Here is a 22,047-nt window from a genome sequence, read left to right as displayed (position 1 = left end):
GCATAAGCAATAACCTTCATTTTACCTTCTTGCTCTTGGTACAAAGCTGCTCCCACTCCGGTTGTACTGGCATCAGTGTGGAGAGCGTACGGAAGCTGGGGGTCTGCAAACCCTAGGACAGGTGCTGAGGTGAGTTTTTCAATGATGGTCTGGAATGAGCGTTCGCACTCAGGAGTCCAGCGACTACCAAATGGTTGTTTTGGATCGTGATACTGCTTTTGTTCTTTCTTGTTTTGGCTACTTCTCCTCAATGGTGGGTATCCAACAGTGAGGTCTGTGAGTGGTTTGACTACACTTGAGTAATTTTTAATAAAGCGCCTGTAGTAGCCTGAAAAACCAAGGAAGGATCTCAGCTCTTTCAACCCTTCAGGTTTTGGCCATGTCTTTAGGGCTTCTACCTTGTCAGGGTCTGTCTCAACTCCATTTTGGGAAACTATGTGGCCCAAATATCGGACGGAAGTTTGAAAAAACTTGCATTTAGTTGGAGAAAGCTTCAAACCATATTCTTTGAGGCGATTCAGAACTTTCAGCAGTCTTGCTTCGTGCTCCTCCAGAGTCTTGGAGAAAACAATCAAGTCATCAAGGAATACGAGGACTTCTTTGAGGTTCATACCACTCATACATTTTTCCATCAAGCGTTGGAATGTGCTTGGCGCATTTGTGATCCCTTGCGGCATACGATTGAATTCCCAAAAACCAAGGGGACACACGAATGCAGTCTTGGGTTTGTCAGCCTCTTCAACTTCAATTTGGTAGTACCCCGATTTCAAATCTAACACTGAGAACCATTTTGATCCTGTGAGGGTGGAAAAGGTCTCCTCTAAGTTTGGAAGAGCATAAGCATCTTTAACCGTTTGAAGGTTCAGCTTCCTGTAGTCTATACAGAGGCGAACGTCGCCATTCTTCTTCCGCACGACTACTATAGGAGACGAAAAGGGGGATTCAGACTCTCTGATTATACCAGCCTGCAGCAGCTCTTGAAGATGCTGACGAACAGCTTCCAGGTCTTGCGGGTGGATAGGTCGAGCTCTGTGTTTGAATGGAGTCTCATCAGAGAGTTTTATGTGATGGTTGACTTTATCAGTTCTCCCATAATCTAGATCATTTTGTGCAAAAACTTCAGGCATGCTTCCCAACATCTTCGTAATGCGCTCTTTCCATTCATTAGAAATGGGTGAATCATCAAAATTAAAATTCAATTCAGGTTTGACTGACATAGGCCCAGCTAAGCTGGATGACTGGGGTAGTATAGCCTGAATAGCATTGAGTTCTGCAATGATGCACTGCTGGGGCATCACTATGTCATGCTCAGATTCATTTTTTAACATCACGGATACTTTTTGGGGTAGCTTAGCAGGAATGTTCACCAAACAGGGCTTTACTAATAGTCCCCCAGGCAAGGTGGAACATGTGGGGTGCTCTAAAACAGCCATAGTGTCTGATGTCTGTTGGTTGACTAAAACATAACCCTTCAAAACCACATCTTCTCCAGCGGGAATGACTTGAGGGTTCTTGCTGTGGAGTTTGACTAACCCATGAGTGAGGTCTTGTTGTTGTTTATGCCTTGCTCTGAGTATTTTTAATACAGCTTCATAACCGTACAAAGGAGGATAGTGTCTTTCCACAACCTTGTCAGTGACGGACATATACAAAACATCTAGAGTATTCGTACCAATGAGGACTTGGGGTTGAGCTTTCGAACTCTCGAAGTCCGGAACAACCAGTGCTAGTGTCGGCACTTCCACCTCCACTCCAACAAATTCTTTGGGAAAAGTGATACTTAGAGCTACATACCCCAGGTAAGGTACCGTCCGTCCATTAGCTCCTTCTACTTCCAGCAGGTCACCAAGTGGGTTCATCTGGTGTGCTGGTAGGTGTTGGTTGGAGAACGATTGGGAGATTGTGGTTACCTGGGAACCGGTGTCGAGTAGACAGTTTGTCTGAGTTTCTTCAATTTTCACTTGAGCTGTACATTTGGTTCCTATCAGTCCTTTAGGTATAGCGCATGACTGTCTTGTTTGTGCACATTTCAGTGAAGCTTGTCGAATATGTGGGTTTTCTGGTTTCCTGATAGTGGGACGTGAATGAGCCCTAGTTCCTGACTGTCCCATGACAGAAACTGGCTTCAGTTTAAAGGACTCTGTTCACCCTCCCATACTCTTTGTCTCTCCTTTAACTCTTTTCTTTTGGCAGCAACTAAAGCAGGGTTAGCTTCAGCTTCGCAATTAGCCACAATGTGTCCATCTTCTCCACAATGGAAACAATACCAAGGCTTTGGCTTTTCACTGGTGTTTTTCTTAGCGTGAGGTTTTCTTTCTTTCCTCTGCGCATGGTCAGGTCTTGTAGGTCTAGGTTGTGTCAGTGGTTCTCCTGTCGAGGATTCTGACTTCACACGGGCTTTTCTTTCACTTTTTTGTGCCAGAATGGAAGTTAGCTGGCTTTTAATTTGAGCTAGTTCTTTCTTTAGTTCACTCATTTCACTGGGAACTGGCTGCACTGGAACTTCACCACTGTTGTCAGTAGTGTGTAAGTGCAGTGCTGCTTTTTGTTTTACTATGCCTAGATGCTGTTTTCTTCGTGCAACTTTAGCTTCCTGCTTGGTTTCAGCTGTACGCAGTAACAGCAGTATATCAGCAAATGGTGGGGGGTGTTTTAGCTTGTGTTCTAACTGTAGGTCTGTTAGCAAACTTTCATTCCAGCAGCCCCTGCAAAACTGCTTAAGGAGATGCTGGTTCATGTCACGAGCCTTAACTCCACCTGCTCTTTCAGCTTGACTCAGTACAGACTGAAGACGTTGCAAGTAAGCTGAAGGTTTTTCTCCTGCATCTTGCAGGGTGCCCATGAACTGCGCAAACAACTCTTCTCCATCCTCTACAGTACCATAGGCTGAATCCAACAGCTGCAAGTATGTTGTGGCTGAAGACTCTGGACTTATGTGTCTGATTATGTCAGCGGCGGGAGAGAGAAGACTTTCAAGTATCCTGCGCGTTCTCTCTCTATCAGACACTGATGGATCGTTGAACATCAGGCCAACCTGAGAACGCCAGGTGTCGTAGTCGACCTCGCTGTACGGCTTGGGAGCTTTTCCAGAAAAGGGTTTCAGTCTCATGGATGAACTAGCAAATAGGGACTTATCTTCGCTTCTCACAATGTGCTCCACTATTACTTTCTGTACTTCGGGTGGATTGAGTGCGGAAGAATCAAGCAATGGAATGGTTCTGGGCTTAGCAGGTGAGGAATGTGCAGAATGATGGCTCTCATTGTCAGAGGCAGGTTTCAGGTGAGCACCGAACAAGGCTTGGGACGGAATTTCTAACGGGTTTTGATCTGATGTTTGGTCGGGGCTCGATGCAGGATGAAAGTTCATTTTTGACTCAACCACATCGGGTGTGTCAATGATACCACCTATCTGATCCAGGGCTTCTCTTAAGACTCCTTCTAGATCCCTCCCACTTAGTTTAGCTACTCTCTGTAGCTCACCTACATAAGTGTGAGTAATCTTACTACCCACCCCCCGACTGTAAACACTCGCTAGAGCTCGTACGCAGCACACAGTATTATCAGTGAGTGTACAGCGGTAGGGTAGAAGGGGTTCTAATGTCTGGAAAGCAGAACCGGAACTGTATTCTACAATTACTTGTGAATGTAGCTCGGAACTAACGTCATCTATTTTTAGCGTCCTATTTATGGAACCATGTTCTTTCAGAAATGCAAGCACCTCTTCATCATAGTCTGACCCAGTTAATCCATTAACTACCACAGAGTTAGGGACTTTTACACCATTACATTCAATGAACTCCATTGTTAGCGTGTGAAACAACTTAGCTTGATTAGGCAGTGGTTCAGTGCTGCTCTCGGGTGTGCGTAAATAGGCTCCTGGCTGGCTCGCCAAGTTTTATGTAACGGATTGACTAGGAAGTTGAAATAAATTAACCAGTACTGAATACAAAGGGTAAGTGTTTGAGGTTAATTAATAGGAAATATAAAGGGAATACTGTGGGCCAATCAGAAAACCTAGGATCGTCTACGGAGCCAAGGACACCACACCAGAGATGACACCGCACCACTGCTTTGGAATTTGGAGGTTAGGGATAACCTCTTTTTAATGACAAGGTAAGCAAAAATAATTTTTCTTTAAAATAAATAAAAATAAAACAAAACAATCATAACATTCAATAAGGATAATACCTATAGGTAGATTATATATATAATAATAATATAATATATATATATATATATACTCACTAGTTGGTGTCAATTACAATCAGCAATAAAATATCTATATATATTTCAAATAGTTGTACAATATAATTTCTCTTGTGATCTGTGTGTGTGAGTGTAACTAATGTCCGTTTGTTTCACAGGTGGCAGTTGGAATATCCAGTCTGTGGAAAAGTACGCGTTTCTCCTACCGCTCTGCAGATGAATGGAAATTCAGCAACAGCAAACGAATAGTTTCACTTTCACTAATCACAGCTGTCCACAGCGCTTGCAGACTGCTTCCAGAGTCGAAATCCAGGGAGGCTCGCCATCAAATGGAAAAGGGGTCCAATCTGAACTCTAGCAAAAAACCTGACCTATAATAGGTCATATAACTCCGTCAATATCACGGTTTAGCCTTATATGAACACATATCAGCTCTAAACATTACAATTCACACTTAAATACACATATTCACAACATCTTGACTTCCTTTAACAATTAACTGAACATTTTTAAATTACTTTACAGCGAAAATCAAAATAATTGTAACGACTGGCAAACAAGGGGTTACAATTCTGCAGCGCGCGTCTGTGCAGCGCGCGAACATATGGTGCACACTTCTAGCGGGCACACACAGGCCAGCTTGTGGTTACACAGGCCTAAAATCTCTAATAAAACAAAAATACACACTCACAGCCTCTATAGATGCCACTCTTATTCCTCGTCTTAGTTAGACAGGTCATACATTATTTTAGGTGATTATGCTGACACATTTAAGCGCAGACATCACAGAAATCCTACAGAACCTATATGGTTAGCTTAGCATAGTTGGCTAGCGCCATAATTACTAGTCACTCACCAATGCAAAACTCCGTGTATCCCAACAGTAAACACTCCCCGTTCAATATAAAGCGCTTCTTGGGTCCACCCGCTCCGCGTTTTAAATTAAAGAGGGCTTTACTTGCCAGCACGGCAGTTTTTATCACGAATCACGTTTCTGTTAACTTTCTTACAGAAATGCCTTCTGCTCACGATGGCTGCTCGAACCAAAAGGAAGAACTGGGTCCAGGTCGACAGTATTTCCCGCGCCTATCGATTTAATTAACCACCTTATTGGCTGTAGCGTGTGACGTACTATGGAGGGCTGTGAAATATGCTGGGAATTAAATTAATAATAATTATTAAATAATTATTATTTATCAAGTGAATAAAGTTTCTTTTATAAAGTTACTTTTGTGTCTTTATTTATTTATATGTTCTTAGCTTATTTAATTAAAAAATTAAAATACTAAGCTTTTATAACCTGGGTTACAGGTGACTTATGTGTTACCAGCAGATTTTTTACATTAAACCAAGTGACACATTTCATTGCACATACATATCTGACGGACCAGATACAGAGTATGAGACCAGGTTCTATGCAGAGCTGCATGACTTAATGACCATGACTGACTTGAACGACACATGGGCAGCAGGCCTAGTGAGATTGAGTGAAGGACAAATGAATCTCTATTGTGTTCCATGGGCCACGCCCCACATATCACTACCTAACACACTGGAATTATTTGACCAAAATGACAACACACAAACAAAGGCCATACGTATGACCCTCCTCCCAGCGGAAGAATTAGAATTGGCAAAAGTTCCGCAAGCTCTGTTGGTTAAGGGAAAGAACGATGTGGGCCTCATTAAAAGATGTGTGCATCGTTCCCAAATCTGATTACAGACCCAAACAACACCAATACACATTGAAACCTGAAGCCATGAAAGGCATCAGGTCCGTTTTCCAATTACTACGAGAGGCTGGCGTGATAGTGCCATGCAAAACCTCACCAGTAAGAACTCCCAGTTTTCCCAGTTAAGAAGCCAGGGTGAGAGGAATGGAGGTTTGTTCAGGATTTGCAAGCTGTCAAGTGGCAGCACACCCTAGATCCCCAGAAGTCCCAAATCCTTACACCATTCTCTCTCTCAGGTTCCCCCAGACAGCTAGTGGTTCAGTGTAGTGGATCTGGCCAATGCATTTTTCTTTTTTTAGCATTCCAGTTCATCCAGATAGCCAATTTGGTTTGCCTTTTCAAAAAAAAAAATAATAATAAAAATACACATTCACTAGATTATGTCAAGGTTACTGTGAATCACCCACCATTTATAATGCTGCACTACGTGTGAGATTAGAAACATTTAAACTTCGAGAGGGAACAGCTTTAGTTCAAAATACGAATGATCTCTTAGTTTGTGCTCCAAACAGAGACCTTTGCAGACAGGCCAAAGTGGCACTGCTAAATTATTTAGCAGAGGAAGGCCACAAGGCATCCAAATCAAAGTTGTGATACTGCAGAGAGAAAGTAAACTTCTTAGGACACGTTATCTCACAACAAACCATACTGAAGCTTCCCAAACTGCGAACTAAGAAACAACTGTTATCATTTCTTGGCATGTGTTCATATTGTTGCACCTTTATTCTCTCCTATGCAGAGAACGAGGGGCCCCTCAGATAACTGATTCCCACCAAAGGATCCAGCACTTCAACATTTGAGTTGACTCCCGAGGGGGAGGCAGCTATTCAGCTCAGGCAGCTGAGCTAGTAGCCCTCACCAAGGCCAAATTGGCCAAAGGGAAAACAGTGAATATCTGGACAGACTCCAGATATGATTGGGGAGTAGTGCACGATTTTGGCGCCATATAGAAAGACCGAGATTTCCTAACTAGTTCTGGCAGCAAAATTAAGAACCACAAACTAGTAGCGCAACTACTAGATGCTGTCCAGCTACCAGCGCAAGTAGCAATCATTAAATGCGCAGCACACACCTCATCCCAAGATGAGGTAGCGAGAGGTAATGCTTTTGCAGATGCCACTGCAAAAGCCACAGCGCATGCGACGCCTGACTTACAAGCCACCCAACAAGAACATGCATCCACCCCAATAACTACAATTGATATCCAACAAATGGCCTCCTCAGAGGAGAAGGCCCAGTGGAAACGGGCGGGCTGTGTTAAAACAGGAGGCGTATGGGTACACCCTGATACTGCTAGACCTTGTCTACCAAAGGCTTACATGCGAGGCCTAGTTAAGATTGCTCATGGGAGGAGTCACATGAGCAAAGGGGGAATAGTAGACAGCATAACAAAACACTGGTACGCACCAGGTATCACTACTTATACTCAAAATTTTTGTTCAAAATGTTTGATCTGTGCACAGAACTCCACTAGAAGAGACACCAACACAATACCAGCCCCATCAGGACACCCGCCAGCAACAAAACCGTTTCAACATTGGCAAATAGACTTTGTGGAACTAACACCATCTGAAGGAAAGAAATTCCTTCTAGTATGTGTATGCATGTTCAGTAAGTGGGTGGAAGCTTTTCCAACAGGGAAACAGGACAGTGATGCGGTTTCCAAGGTGTTCCTGAGAGAGATCATTCCCCGGTGGGGTCTGCCACAGAGAATTTCCAGTGATAACGGGACACCCTTTGTCCACACAGGACTTCAAAATCTAACTAAATACCTAGGTATAGACATGCGCAAGCATTACAGCTACCACCCTGCAGGCGCAGTGCAAAGAGCAAACGGCACAATAAAAGCAGGTCTTGTCAAGACCAGCCAGGAAACAGGGATGTCCTGGACAAAATGTTTGCCATTAGTGTTGTGGCAGTGTAGGACCAGACCACAAGCTAAGACAGAGATGTCAGCATTTGAAATTGTCTTTGGCAGGCCTCCCAACACAGGTCTCGGACCCCCAGAGCTGGAGATGCACCTGTTGAATGAACAACTAATTCAAAAGTTTGTCTTTGTACAAGTCTATGTACTGTGTCTAAGCAGGTGAAAGCAGTGTTGCTAGAACCAGCAGACCATCTGCTCCACACCTTCATTCCTGGCGACTGGGTTGCAGAACCAGATGATTCCTAAAGCTTTCTGAAAGAATGACTACTGTTGCATGAAGATTATGTTGAATGATTAAGAGAATCAAAGGGGGAAATGTGAAGGAAATATTGATTATATTCATGTGTGATTCATGTTAATCATGTCCATGCAGACACTATAGCACGGTCTGTGTGAAAAGTACTGCTTAGTAGTTAACTGTAACCATATTGAAGATGTTTTTCTGTAAGACTGAAGTTTTCTGTGCAGCAGCAGAGTTAGTGATAATATTGCTTATCTGTTTCTAAGCACCCAAGGTTGAATCCTAGGGAAACTGATAACTGCTCCTGGGAAGCAGGCATCCTTAGTTTTTTCTACACACACACTTTGACTATAAGAATCTGGACTGAGAGAGACAGTTCAGAGTTACTGCATGAAGCGTAAGCTTCACATCATACTTTTATACTTTTATATTTTGTAACTCTCTTGCTATCAAATAAATACTGCTTAATATATTATAAGACCTCGAATTCTGTGCCATCAATTCCACCACAGTTCCCATTGGAAACCATGGAGGAGGTGGAACAGTTTGAAGCCTGGCTTGCTGATTCCATGAATACTGGAGCCAGAAGTAACTTGATAGTAATTTTCGACTTGGTAATGTCAATGACAATGTAACGTATAAGAAAAAAGCTTCAGCCAGATGTCTTGAACATCAGTTCTATTTTCAGTATATCACTAAGTGAAACAAGTAATATAATTATAGCATCATGTTTCAGGTTATTATCGGTAAATATACTAGCCAAGAAATTTCTAGGAAAAATGTAACACTGTTATTTGATGAATAATTCAATTCTTATCCGTAAGTATTACCAGTGTAGGCTGAACTGTAGTGGAAGTTTCCTTTTGCCTTATTTACAAGTGATTAGTTGTTTTCAGAGTCTCCAGGTCCTGTCCTGCCTGATCACGTGGCCATGAAACTAATATTATTTTGGTTTGGGGAAAGTAGTGACCTGGCCTTCCCCATGGCAGACTGGAGTTTGATTCCCTAGCCAGGCAAGCATGCCATGCTACGAGTAGTCGGGCGAGACATGATATATTTGTAATGGGAATCATTCCGTTTAAAAAATGTCAATCATATGCTGTAAATGAAAAAGTTGACTTTTGCATTATTTGACTTACATTGTTTTTAAGAAATGCAATACAGAAATATAAATCATCTGAACCAGACCTAGGAAGTCTTTTTAGGCAGTGTTTCTAGATTGTAGCAATGTTGTGAATCAACACAAAAGAATGTAGTCGATTAAGTTGATATACAGTTGTGATCAAATTTATTCAACCCCCACTGAAATAAAGTGTTTTGGCCAGTTTGACATTGAGTTTGATCATTTCAGTCATCTTATTTACAATTATATCAAAGAGGCACTTATAAATTAGACAAACATAACATAATATTTATGATGGAATAACCACAAATGTCTTTACTGTGCTCACATCATTATCAGTTTTATTCAACCCCCTAGTGACATTATTTTTTAGTACTTAGTACAACATCCTTTTCCAGTTATGACAGCTTTCAAGCGTGAAGCATAGCTTGACACAAGTGTCTTGCAGCGACCTCTGGGTATCTTAGCCCATTCTTCATGGGCAAAAGCCTCCAGTTCAGTCACATTCTTAGGCTTGCGCACTGCAACTGCCTTCTTTAGGTCCCACCAGAGGTTCTCAATTGGATTTAAGTCTGGTGATTGCGATGGCCACTCTAGAATGTTCCAGCCTTTCATGTTCAACCATGCTCTAGTGGACTTGGATGTGTGCTTCGGATCATTGTCCTGTTGGAAGGTCCAACGTCTCCCAAGCCGCAGGTTTGTGACTGACTCCATCACATTTTCCTCCAAGATCTCCTGGTACTGAAGGGAATTCATGGTACCCTGCACACGTTGAAGCTTTCCTGTACCATTAGAAGCAAAACAGCCCCAAAGCATAATTGACCCCCCGCCATGCTTCACAGTAGGCAAGGTGTTCTTTTGTTCATAAGCCTGGTTCTTCCTTCTCCAAACATAGCGCTGGTCCATTGTCCCAAACAGTTCTAATTTAGTTTCATCTGACCACAGTACACTGTTCCAAAACCTTTGTGGCTTATCCACATGACTTTTGGCATACTGCAGTCGACTTTTCTTGTTCTTTGGAGTCAGCAAGGGGGTGCGTCTGGGCGTTCTGGCATGGAGGTCTTCGTTATGCAGTGCGCGCCTTATTGTCTGAGCTGAAACTTCAGTGCCCACATCTGACAGGTCTTTTTTCAGATCCTTAGCAGTCACGCGGGGATTTTTCTCCACATTACGCTTCAGGTAGCGCACAGCAGTCGCGGTCAGGATCTTCTTTCTGCCACGACCAGGTAACGTTTCCACTGTGCCCTTTAACTTGAACTTGCGAATGATACTTCCGATAGTGTCTCTTGGAATATTTAACAACTTCGCAATCTTTTTATATCCATTGCCATTCTTGTGAAGAGCAATAACCTCTTCTCTTGTCTTCTGGGACCATTCTCTTGCCTTCACCATGCTTGGAAACACACCAGTAGATGTCTAGAAGGAGCTGAGTATCACAGTCCTTTTAAATCTGCCTAATTGGTGCTTATCATGCTTGATTGCTGCTCGTTGACATCCACAGATGTTTTCAATACCTGATGGAAAACACTGGAATGAACCTCTGTTCTTAGAAGTGGTAGTCGTAAAGGGGTTGAATAATTGTGTCAATGAAGAAATCACAAAAAGGCCATTTAATACTTTATGACAAAAAAAAATGATGCTATCTTAGTTGCATTTAGTTCTTTAACAAGTCCTTGTAAGATTTCATTATGAACACAATTACAAATGTGCACTGAATTCCATAAAACCCTTCGCAGCATTGGGGGTTGAATAAATTTGATCACAACTGTAGATTCCTAACACACACACACACACACACACACACACACACACACACACACACACACACACACACACTCCTCATGATACCCAACTTTCTCAAACTAAAAATTACTGTAATGTTAGGTATATTGCAACTGGCTAATTTTGTCATGAAAATGTGTGATCGTTTTACTGATTAGGTATTTATTGACGTTGCACATCGGAGCTGTACAGAGATGTAAGGTGAGCAGCAATGCCACTGAAGCAGAATTCACCAAACATGCTATCCGTTGGTTTAATCTTGCGTCTGACCGCGGTGGCGGACTCAGGGAGCGATATAGGTTTGTGTTTTAACCTAGTATGCATCATTTCAACAAGTAGTGAACAATATACAAGTTCATTTTAAATTAAAACATATACAAAAAAGAGATTGAAATGGACAAACACATCACATTAAAAAAAATACAAAGTGAAATTTAAGAATAAAAGGTAAATGATAAACTAATTATATACAGTTTATATACACTCCTGGCTTTAGTCTTTTGTAGGAAGTCTTACCATCTCCAATACTATGTAAATACTTTTAAGGAGCTCTCTTGTGAAATCTTAAAAACATACTGAGTTTTTCAGTAATTATTTTTTTCTTTTCTTGTTTCTTTCAGGTCATCCACAGCTGGCCAAACCACAGACAATTAAAATGTTAAAATGAAATGAAATGAAAAAAATGAAATTAAAATGTTAAAATAAAAAGTGTTGCTGTCGCTTATGAATTATTTATTTTGTATATGGTTGTTTTAATTTAATTCACTGAAATGTAACATTTATGTTTTAATCTATTTGGAAAGTACTGTGTTGATATATAAAGTCTAGTATGTAAAATATTGTTGGCATGCACGCTGTGCATCTAAACACCGGCCAAGATCCGTTTTATGGACCCAGCCCAGAAATTATGGTAGGTCCGGCCAGATCTGGGCCAAATACTTTTTGGTATCTGGGCCAGATCTGGGCCAGAGGTGTGCGCCTCCGGTGCTTATTTATGTGAAATAAGCATACAGATGTGGGCCGGATTTGTAAAGAAATCGCTGAGACCCGGCCCGGTGTTGGCCCAAATCCGGAAACCGGATCTGTACCGGTATTGGCCCACCGTGCAAAAGAGGACAAAGGGCCAGATCCATTTTACCGACCCGGGCCAGAATATCTGGATGATTTGCGCCGGATCCGGGCCAGATAATTTTTGCTATGTGGGACCGCTTGAAAGCTGATTTCAGAGATTGGCGCAGCCTTTTCTTATGACTCAGGGTGATAAGGGCTTGAAACAAGTCTTGTACCTTTAGCACTAGTCCTCCTGAGATTTCAGGATTCTCAGGACATCACCCCTCCTTCTTGCCAGCATTTAGCAGGACGAAACGTCACCCTTTATAATGTTAATTCACAGAGCAAGACTGAGGCAGCAGCCTGCACCTAGAAAGTCTAAAACTACTGCTACTAATATCCTCTGTAAATATATTATAAATATATTATATACTATATATTATAAATATATTATATGTTAATATATTTACAATATATTTATACAATATATTTATACTAATATATATATATATAGCTGTGGGTGTGTTCTTCAGTCATGATAGAAGCAGAAACACAAATGTTTCTATCAAATGCTTCCAACACAAAGATAGATAGATAGATAGATAGATAGATAGATAGATAGATAGATAGATAGATAGATAGATAGATAGATAGATAGATAGATATATTTTTCTTTTCAGTTAGGGGTATGTTCAGTTAGTATGAGCTGCTGTGGGTGTGTTCTTCAGAGTCATGATAGAAGCATGGTATCGGCGTTATGTATGAAGCGTCCCTGATTTTCTTGTGTATGCACTTCAATAGCGACACACATTTACATTCATAACTCAAGAAACCCAGAATAGACATTCATAATTCAACCACTCATTATTTCAGAATAAAGTTGTTTAGCAGCACATGAATTAGTTTTTCCCTGTCTTTCCCTGTCCTTTTCCAGCCTGCTGTACAGATCACAATCATTTATCAGTGCTTTGACGCAACGCGATCATGCTAATTTCCGCTAGCAATTCTATGGGATTTCCAATATAACATTAGCATCAAGCTAATTGTGCCATATAATAATTTCATATGTCTATAACACAATATAGAATGAGTAGCTCTAGCCTGTTGTTTAGATCACAAACATTTATCAATGCTTTTGATGCTTCTACATGAGAAAGTATGCTGTACATGATGTTTTTGAAAGCAAATTAGCAACGCGATCATAATGCTAATTTCCGCTAGCAATCGCATGGGATTTCTTATACAACATTAGCATCAAGTGCCATATAATTTCTTAGCTTACACAAATTCAAACGCGGAAACAGAAAGTGTTCGATTACAACAAATATTATATAGTATAGTAATTGTCATTTATTTTAAGTCAGTTGAGCTTTAATGCCAATTCATTATTGGCTATTCAGGCTACAACTCTGATCTTAATAAATTGTGATCGATTTGTGAGTTATACATTAATAAACAGCTGTAATTATACCAGCCGCTTACAGCCGCACACGTAACGCTTAAGAGCGCGCGACACTCGAAATAACGTCATAACATGACGTATGACCTTATGGAACCAGTGCCGCGATAACCATAGCAACCACAAAACGTTCATGTGTCGCCAATATCACATTCAAATTCATATCATATCATATTCAATATCACATTCATGTCAACTCGACGCCAAGAGATTTATATTAATTATCTATTCGGAAAGAGCGCAGATTTGACCATCTCTTGAACAGAATGGGTTGTGTTTGCACACCTATGAAGGTATTTATAGTCTTTTAAATACTTTAGGGACCAATATTTAAAAGTGTAAAACGTACTTTTAAGCCCGGTTCACACTACACGACTTTTCAGTCGTCAGGTTTTTGTGCCGTTCGCGCTACACGACTGGTTGTGCTGTAATCGCGAGTCTTTAGTTGTTGGGCTACATATTAAACATGCTAGATATTAAACATGCTAGATATTAAACATGCTAGATATTAAACATGCTAGATATCTGCCGGTCGTCTGCGACCACTCGGCGAGCGTCTTTCAGCAGTTCACACTACACGACTGAGCGAGCGACGAGTGATCGCAGATTTGCCTCCGACCACAGTTTCTGTCGGCGATCTACAAAAAACAGTCGGCGACTGAAAAACCAGCTTAAAATCGTGTAGTGTGAACCGGGCATTACGGAACCAGCACTCTTACCAGTTCTCGGGCCGTGGGTTAATCCAGCTGGCGGTTGCGGTAGCGAGATAAGTATTTAAATATAACAGGGGGACTGAAGAATGGATTTCAATATATATCACTTTTAATGAAGAACAACTGGGAGGCTAGTAGTGGTGGTTACGGCTAGTCCGGGTGTCCTCACTCTCCCGCTCACACTCTGTCCAACTTTCTCTCTCTCCTCCCACTTCAACAGCACTCTAACTCCCCCTAGAGGCTACAAGGCACTCTACACCAGGCATGTCCAGCTCAGTTTGGCTGTGGGGCCGGATCCAGACCTTCTGTTCTCAGGTGAGCCGGATCAGTAACTACAAATCAACTCCAAATATTTAGCTTTATTTTTCAGTACTATGCTTTATCATTCAGCCTACATTTTTAGCCTACCCTACATATTATAATCATGGATGAAAAGCACAACACATTTATTCACAAACAATGAACAAAAAAAGATTTTCATGTTTGACGGTGAACGTGTTAACAACTGGTTTAACAGTTGAGTGAATGCAGTTTTATACCTGAAGCAACTCACCACATTAACAAACTCAAGTGGGAGCTATGAAAAAAATATTTTTGCCTTAATTGTCATACTGCTTTGAAATAAATAAAAAAAGAAATACAAAATAAAAGTTATAGCAGTGCATGGGTAATAAGATTAGACTACATCAGATCAGACTAGGCTGTAGCTGAGAACATACTGCACAATATTAATTATCTTTAATATGAAACCAGATGAATCTTATTTTTAATGATCTGTATTCATGAGTGCAAACAAATTTCGTGTCATGTAACTTGGCATCTTTTTGCCTTCACAAGTGTATCGATATTAGGTGTCAAACCCTGAGTAGCAGCACATTTAACAATGTCATTCAAGTGTTTATTTGTTAACCTTGACAGAGAACACCTGTTCACAAAGATAAGTAGTCCCAAACATGGATAGAACTTATGCAGCCATGTCTGTTAATTTGGGGTAACCTGGCGAGATATTGATAAAACGTATTCAATTCCACGGACCCAAATTTATCCTTCGTAGCGGAATCGCATCCTGTGACTGAAGCTTTAACTCGTGTCAGTGCTGCATGCTGTCATTTACTGCCCTCTAGCGACCAGAGAGAGCATCTGATTTGTATTCATTTTTTAAAAATCACAACTTTTGATAGAAATGAGCTAGAGACTCGCTTCATTTTTTGACATACTCAGAAATTTATGCCGGGCCGTATTAAATCATCCAACGGGCCGGGTCCAGCCTGCGGGCCGTATGTTTGACATGCCTGCTCTATGCATTTCTGAACATATAGAACAGGTTACATCATGCCATTATTGCTCTTACAAAAGTATAGTCTAAAAAGGAGTAACCAGTACCGGGTTGATTGTGCGTGTTTCACTAATTCGCAACTAGATGATTGAAAAAATAGCATTAATATATATTTTTTCCATTTAAGATTACATGGCTTTTATAGTGTACTGAGATAATATTTCACATATTAATGAACTGACAAACCAATGAATGCTGTTTTACAGAAAAATAACAAAGTGGGTGTGGAGAATGAGGAAGAAGTAAAGAAGGAGAAAAAGAAGAGAAAATTGTGGAGATGCATGAAGGTAGGCTCCAAAGTGTTACGTCTTCATCACCCGTTCCCTCTGTAATTCTTACCTTTCAGTTTCACCTTTGTGTAGTGGTAGCCCCGCTCACCCACTGAAGTCATTCAGCTGTTTCGAGTTTCTCTAATGATTAAGTTTGGTTATTGTCCCTGATGTTGGATCTCCTGGCATGAGTCATTCTGTCTGTTATCCATGCTCAAGTCTCACTTCTTCTCCGTGTCTAAATTTAAGCGATTCTGTCTGGTTGGGTATAGTGTATTTTCTTTGTCCTAGGTTGTTGATTCGTACTTACCAATCGTTTCCAGCCTTTCTCAATCCCCTGCCACCAAAGATTAGGTGCTTTTGTCCTTGGTTTGTTTTGTTTGCTGAGTTTGGTTTGGTGTCTTGTACTATCAGTGTTTTGGAATGTGTATCCTCTTAGTCGTGTTGATGTATCTCTGGTACATCGGTTTGGTTGTGATGTGTGTGGAGATGTATATATGTGATGAATGTGTGTGGAGATGTATATATGGGTAGAATGTGTGTGGAGATGTATATATGTGATGAATGTGTGTGGAGATGTATATATGGGTTGAATGTGTGTGGAGATGTATATATGTGATGAATGTGTGTGGAGATGTATATATGGGTTGAATGTGTGTGGAGATGTATATATGTGATGAATGTGTGTGGAGATGTATATATGGGATGAATGTGTGTGGAGATGTATATATGTGATGAATGTGTGTGGAGATGTATATATGGGATTAATGTGTGTGGGTGTATATATGGGATTAATGTGTGTGGGTGTATATGTGGTGTATATGTGTGTGGGTGTGTATGGGTGAATGTGTTTAGGTGAATGTGGATGTCCAGACCGGCTGCTCTCTGGTGTGTCCACGTGGCTCGGCCGCTGGTCTTCACAGCTGTGTTGGTTGTTAGCAGCACTTGGAAGGGTCCCAGCCACCTGGGTTGGTTCCACCTTTGTCTGCGGAAGTCTTTGATCAGCACCCAGTCTCCCGGCTGGAACTCGTGCAGTGGATTCTGACACCTCAGGCAGCACAGCAGAAAGAGACTTGTGCAGAATCACACAATACTGCAGCAGTGGTTCATTTATCAAGTGTGTGTCCCAGTCGGGCGGCCCAACCCTGTGTTTGGAGACCTTCCAAACACAATCTCAAAGGCTGATAAGCTTGTGTGAGCTTGGGGCCTAGTGCGGCTCTGCCACAAAACCAGAGGCAGACATTTCACCCAATTCAATCCTGTTTCCTGAGTTAATTTAGAGAGCCCCCCCCCCCTTAATTGTGCTATTGGCTCTTTCCACTGCTCCTGCGCTAGCAGGGTGGTAGCTGCAGTGTTCTCATGTCTATTCCCAGGTACTTGGTTAGCTCCTTTATCCCTTCATGTACGTACTTGGTCGTATCTGAATTTTGCTTTGAGGTGCGGAAGGCCTCCGTCCCTTTGCTAAACATACACACACACACAAGCATGTATTTCTTTCCTTCAGCAGGTGTTAGTTCAACAAAATCAATTTGCCATTGTTAAAACGGTTTGGTCGGCGGCGGGTGTCCGGCGGGTGCATGTTTAGTTCTGTTATTCCCCTGTGGTGTGTTTTGTGCACAAACCAGACATCAACATTTTGGGTGAGTGTGGTTATTCTTAGTGCATGCCACTATCCCCCCTTTGCTAATTGTGACTCCTCCCATGAGCAATTTCAATCAGTCCTCTCATGTAGGCTGTAGGGAGACACGGCTTACCTGTCTGTGTGTATCCAAACTCCCCCCACTGTTTTGCACCTTCCTTTTGCCCATCTCTGTTTTTCTTACATTGTGGCTTGTGTTTGTATTGCTCCGGTTGTTAAGGGTGTGTCTTCTCTGTTACTGTGATCCATTAGCACCATTTGTGTGTGTGGAGCCTGTGAAGCTGTGTGTTGGGCTGTGGCGTTTGTGAAGGCATTGCCTTTTGCTACCGTGTCGCCTGTTCTGGTGTGTGCAGCACATTTGAAGATTGCAATTAGTGACGGCAGTAGCACGGCCTCCAACAGTTGTGAGATTAGTTGGTGGTTTATCTTTGACTTTGAGCTGGTAAGGAACGGTGAGCTCAGCTGCTTGGGCAGAATAATGTGGCGGGAGTGATATTGTTTCCAAAACCTCGGTGTGGACAAATGTGCTTTTTTTCTGGTCCTGTAAAATTCGAGAAACATCATGTTTGACCCAAAGTGTGAGTTGAGCGTACCCCACTATATCTCTGAATGCTACCAGTGCCTTTTCTGCAGCTGCTATCGCTGCTGCCCGGCTGCCCCGGGGTCTAGTTTTCCTGAGAAGTAGGCTACTGGCCTCTGTCTGTCACTGTGGGCTTGAGTCAAAACACTTGTCCTTTAACGTCAACACTCCCCACACACATATGAACACTGCATTTTATTTCAGAATTCAAAACTGTTTTTAAGACTCATTTGTTTAAACAGGCTTATTCTCTTTAACAAATGTTATTTTTATCTCTGTTTGTTGTGTTAGAATTTCAATACATACTACGTCATGACCCAGGAAGTGCATCTACGTAGTGCAACAGTGCAATGCCCTCGAAGTTTCAGAGAGGCCAGACTGTCTCGCAGCGGTGCATTGTAAATGGTGGGTGACTCACAATAGGCTTGTGAGTAAATGTGTATGTTTTTTCCTTCGAAGGAAAATGCCAACCAGTACTGGCTATCTGGATGCACTGAAAAGTGCATTTGCTAGGTCCACTACACTTGAACCACTGGCTATCTGGGGGAATCTGGGAAAGAATAGTGTGAGGATTTGGCACTTCTGGGGCTCTAGCGTGAACTGCCACATTGACAGCCTGCAGATCCTGCACAAACCGCCATTCTTCCCACCCTGGTTTCTTAACTGGAAACATTGGAGTGTGCACGGGTGAGTCAGGACCGGTACGATCACTCCAGCTTGCCTAAGTGATTGGAAAACTGGTCTATTGCCCTCAAGCGCCTCAGGCTTTAAAGGGTATTGATGTTGCTTTGTCCTATAATGAGATTTTGGGGTGATGGGTATGGGCTCACACCCCCCGTATGAGCCCCAACATCGCTCTTACCTTGTGCCCATAATGCTGCAGGAACAGTTCTGAGTTCCTCTTCTCATTTTTAATTTATTTTTTCTGAGAGGGTAAGGGAGGCGGCTAAAAAAATACCAAGGGGGTTATTCAGTTCCACTCCCTGCCTGCAGGGGAGCCGGTATGGCGCCGGCTGCATCCACGCCCTCCTGCTAGGGCTAAACATGGTGTTCCTGCCAGGATGTTTACCCATAATCCTAGATGACCCCAGAGATGACCCTTCACAATGTAATCGTTTGTGGGTGTATATATGTCCATAAGAGGGTATATAGGTGTTTGTGAATGTGTGTGGCAATGTATGTTGGGGTGGATGTACATGTGCGTGTAGGTGTATATGTGTGAGGGTCTATATATGAGGGTGAGTTTGGGTGTGTGCGTGTGTATATGTATGTGTTGTGTATGTGTTGTGCTACAGATTTTTCTCTTTTAGGGGACCTCTCAAATACGCGAGCAGCACGCATATAACCACCTTGACCTGTTTTGTCCCTTTCACCTCTCATGCTGCCTGTAGGCAAACATGAAGCCTTCACAGGAAACACTGTCCTATGGGTCAAGACATACTCATCCGTCAGCACCGCCGCCTCTGAAAGGGTGGCAACCTTTTGTTCATTCAGATGTACTACCACCATCTCAGGCACAGAATGTTTAAAATCTTCTAGCAGGACTAGCTCTTTTAACTGTTGAAAGCTAGTTGTTTTTGAGGCAGAACACCACTTCTCAAATAAAACTGTTTTCTCACGAGCAAACTCAACAAACCTTTGGTCTGCAGATCTCTGGTGAGTCCGAAAACGTTGCCTATAAGCCTCAGGCACCAACTCGTACGCTCGTAGTACAGCTGCTTTGACTCTGTCATAATCCAGGCTCTGCTCAATAGTTAAGGAAGAGCATACTTCCTGCGCCTTACCCACCAGTTTGCATTGTAGCAGTAAAGACCACATGTCTTTGGGCCAGTGCAGAGTGGCTGCTACACGCTCAAAAGCGGTAAAATAGGAATCAACCTCTGATTCCCTGAAAGGGGGCACAAGAGAAACGTTTTTGCTTACATCAAACTCAGAAGAGCGCAAGGCAGGTTGTCTGGAAGAAGCACTCCTGCTGGCCTCTAACTCAAGAGCCCGGACACGCAACAACTGCGTCTGCCGTTCCTCCTGCTTAATAGCGAGGTCCAACTCCTTCAGCCTTACAGCCATGTTCAAATCAATGTCACTGAGAGAACCAGCTGCTGGTGGAGAATCAACTACATCCATGCCTGGGGAAGTGTCTGGTGAACGCCCTGTAACCTCAGCAGACAGTAAACCACCACCCCCTACAGCAACACTAGCCCTCTCCAACCCATGTAACCCCGCAACCTGGGCCACAGCAGGAATCCTTGTATCAGGGGACACAGGCAACCTCCGGTCCTCACGCAGCCTCTCAAGTATGGTCTCTCTGATCTCTGCCTTTCTGGCAGAACGTGCCACTGAAACATTGTAAAACTCAGCCACTGACATAAGGTCAGCCTTTCTACACCGCGCTAGAGCTTCAACAGATGGAGACAACACAAACTGCTCCAAATCAAACTCCATCTTAAAACAAAGGAAATGCAAACCAAACACGACAAAACACACCACACCTGCCCACACCAAAAAAAAAAGAAGGAAGACAGAGACCCACACACCAACGGCTTAGGACGAGCCCCCAATTGTTATGTTTCCCCCCCAAAGGTAACCGGACCAGGAGTTAATGTTCCAACAGAACATGAACCAACACACAAGGGTTTTTAGTCAATCGTGTATTTACATTCACATATAATATACAAGGATAACACATAAGTACACCAAGCCATCTCTCCAGGGGTAAGCCAGGCCAAAACAACAAACAAACCAAAGTAAACCCCACTCTAAGTCCAGACACCAAAACTAGCTACAACTACAAAATAAGTACAAAACAACCAAAGAACAGGCAACTACACTAACTCCCTAACCCACACAAAAAAACAGGAGGAAACAGACATACATACAAAGAAAATGGCACTTACCCCCTTCTGGCAACATACACTAAATCAGGACACACAGTTCAACCCTGAGCCACCCACACAGAACACTCAGTGTGTGGGTGTAACACAGTAACAACAGTAACACAACCTGGATACAACCAGTCAACAAACACAAAGAGCCCTGCTCCCCCTTCCTCTCGCTCTACTCTTCTGGCCTCTTGCCACGCCCTTCTGGGGACTTCCTGGATGGACTTCCTGGATGGCAGGGTGTTACCTCCAGGACAGCACCACCTAGGGACATGGAGGAACAAACAGGCAGACACAACAACAAGACAGCAAACACACACAGAGCACAGCCGTAACAATATGGATGTGTGTAGGTGCATACATGATAAGGGTGTATATAAGGGGTTGGGTGTATATATGTATATATATTGAGTGTATGTGTGAGGACAGCCAGTTCTGGGTTGGGGGCAAGTCGTGCCCGGTCCTCTCCCGGCTGCTCCCCTGTGGTTAATGCTCCCCTCCAGAGGGGGCGCGCCTTGGGGTTTCGGAGCCGTGGGCAGGTGGAATCCAGGTCTTTCTCTGCCTGCCTCTGCCCTGTGGGGGAATGTTGTCGCAGCTTTCTAGCCTTCCTGGTAAGTACATTTTGTAAATTTATCCTATGTTGCACTTTTATGTTGCACATAAAATAATGTGTTGGCTGTGCAGCCAGGTTTCCAGTCTGTCCCGGCAGACAGGATTCCAGTTTGTCCCGCCTGACAGATATCTAGTCTGTCCTGGGGGCTGCGCAGCCATGCTTCCAGTCTGTCCCGCCAGACAGGCATCCAGTCTGTCCCACCACACAGGTATGTACTCCATTCTTTTCCAGGGGCTGTGCAGCCAGGTTTCCAGTCTGTCCCGGCAGACAGGATTCCAGTTTGTCCCGCCTGACAGATATCTAGTCTGTCCTGGGGGCTGGGCAGCCATGCTTCCAGTCTGCACAGGCTTCCAGTCTGTCCCACCACACAGGTATGTACTCCATTCTTTTCCAGGGGCTGTGCAGCCAGGTTTCCAGTCTGTCCCGGCAGACAGGATTCCAGTTTGTCCCGCCTGACAGATATCTAGTCTGTCCTGGGGGCTGGGCAGCCATGCTTC

At 42.9% G+C, this 22,047-nt stretch overlaps 1 long non-coding RNA gene across 1 annotated transcript; it reads left to right on the top strand.

The window, feature by feature from the left end:
- Positions 1 to 13,675: 13,675 nt before the first annotated feature.
- LOC143516515 (uncharacterized) lies at positions 13,676 to 16,017 on the top strand. Its single transcript, XR_013131725.1, has 3 exons — positions 13,676 to 13,814; positions 14,455 to 14,549; positions 15,777 to 16,017. It is a non-coding gene; the product is annotated as an uncharacterized LOC143516515 (long non-coding RNA).
- Positions 16,018 to 22,047: the final 6,030 nt, after the last annotated feature.

The sequence above is a fragment of the Brachyhypopomus gauderio genome, chromosome 6 (assembly GCF_052324685.1).
Source record: "Brachyhypopomus gauderio isolate BG-103 chromosome 6, BGAUD_0.2, whole genome shotgun sequence".
NCBI lineage: Eukaryota > Metazoa > Chordata > Actinopteri > Gymnotiformes > Hypopomidae > Brachyhypopomus > Brachyhypopomus gauderio.
The sequence above is the reverse complement of the archived record's forward strand: the minus strand, read 5'-3'. Positions and strand labels throughout refer to the sequence as shown.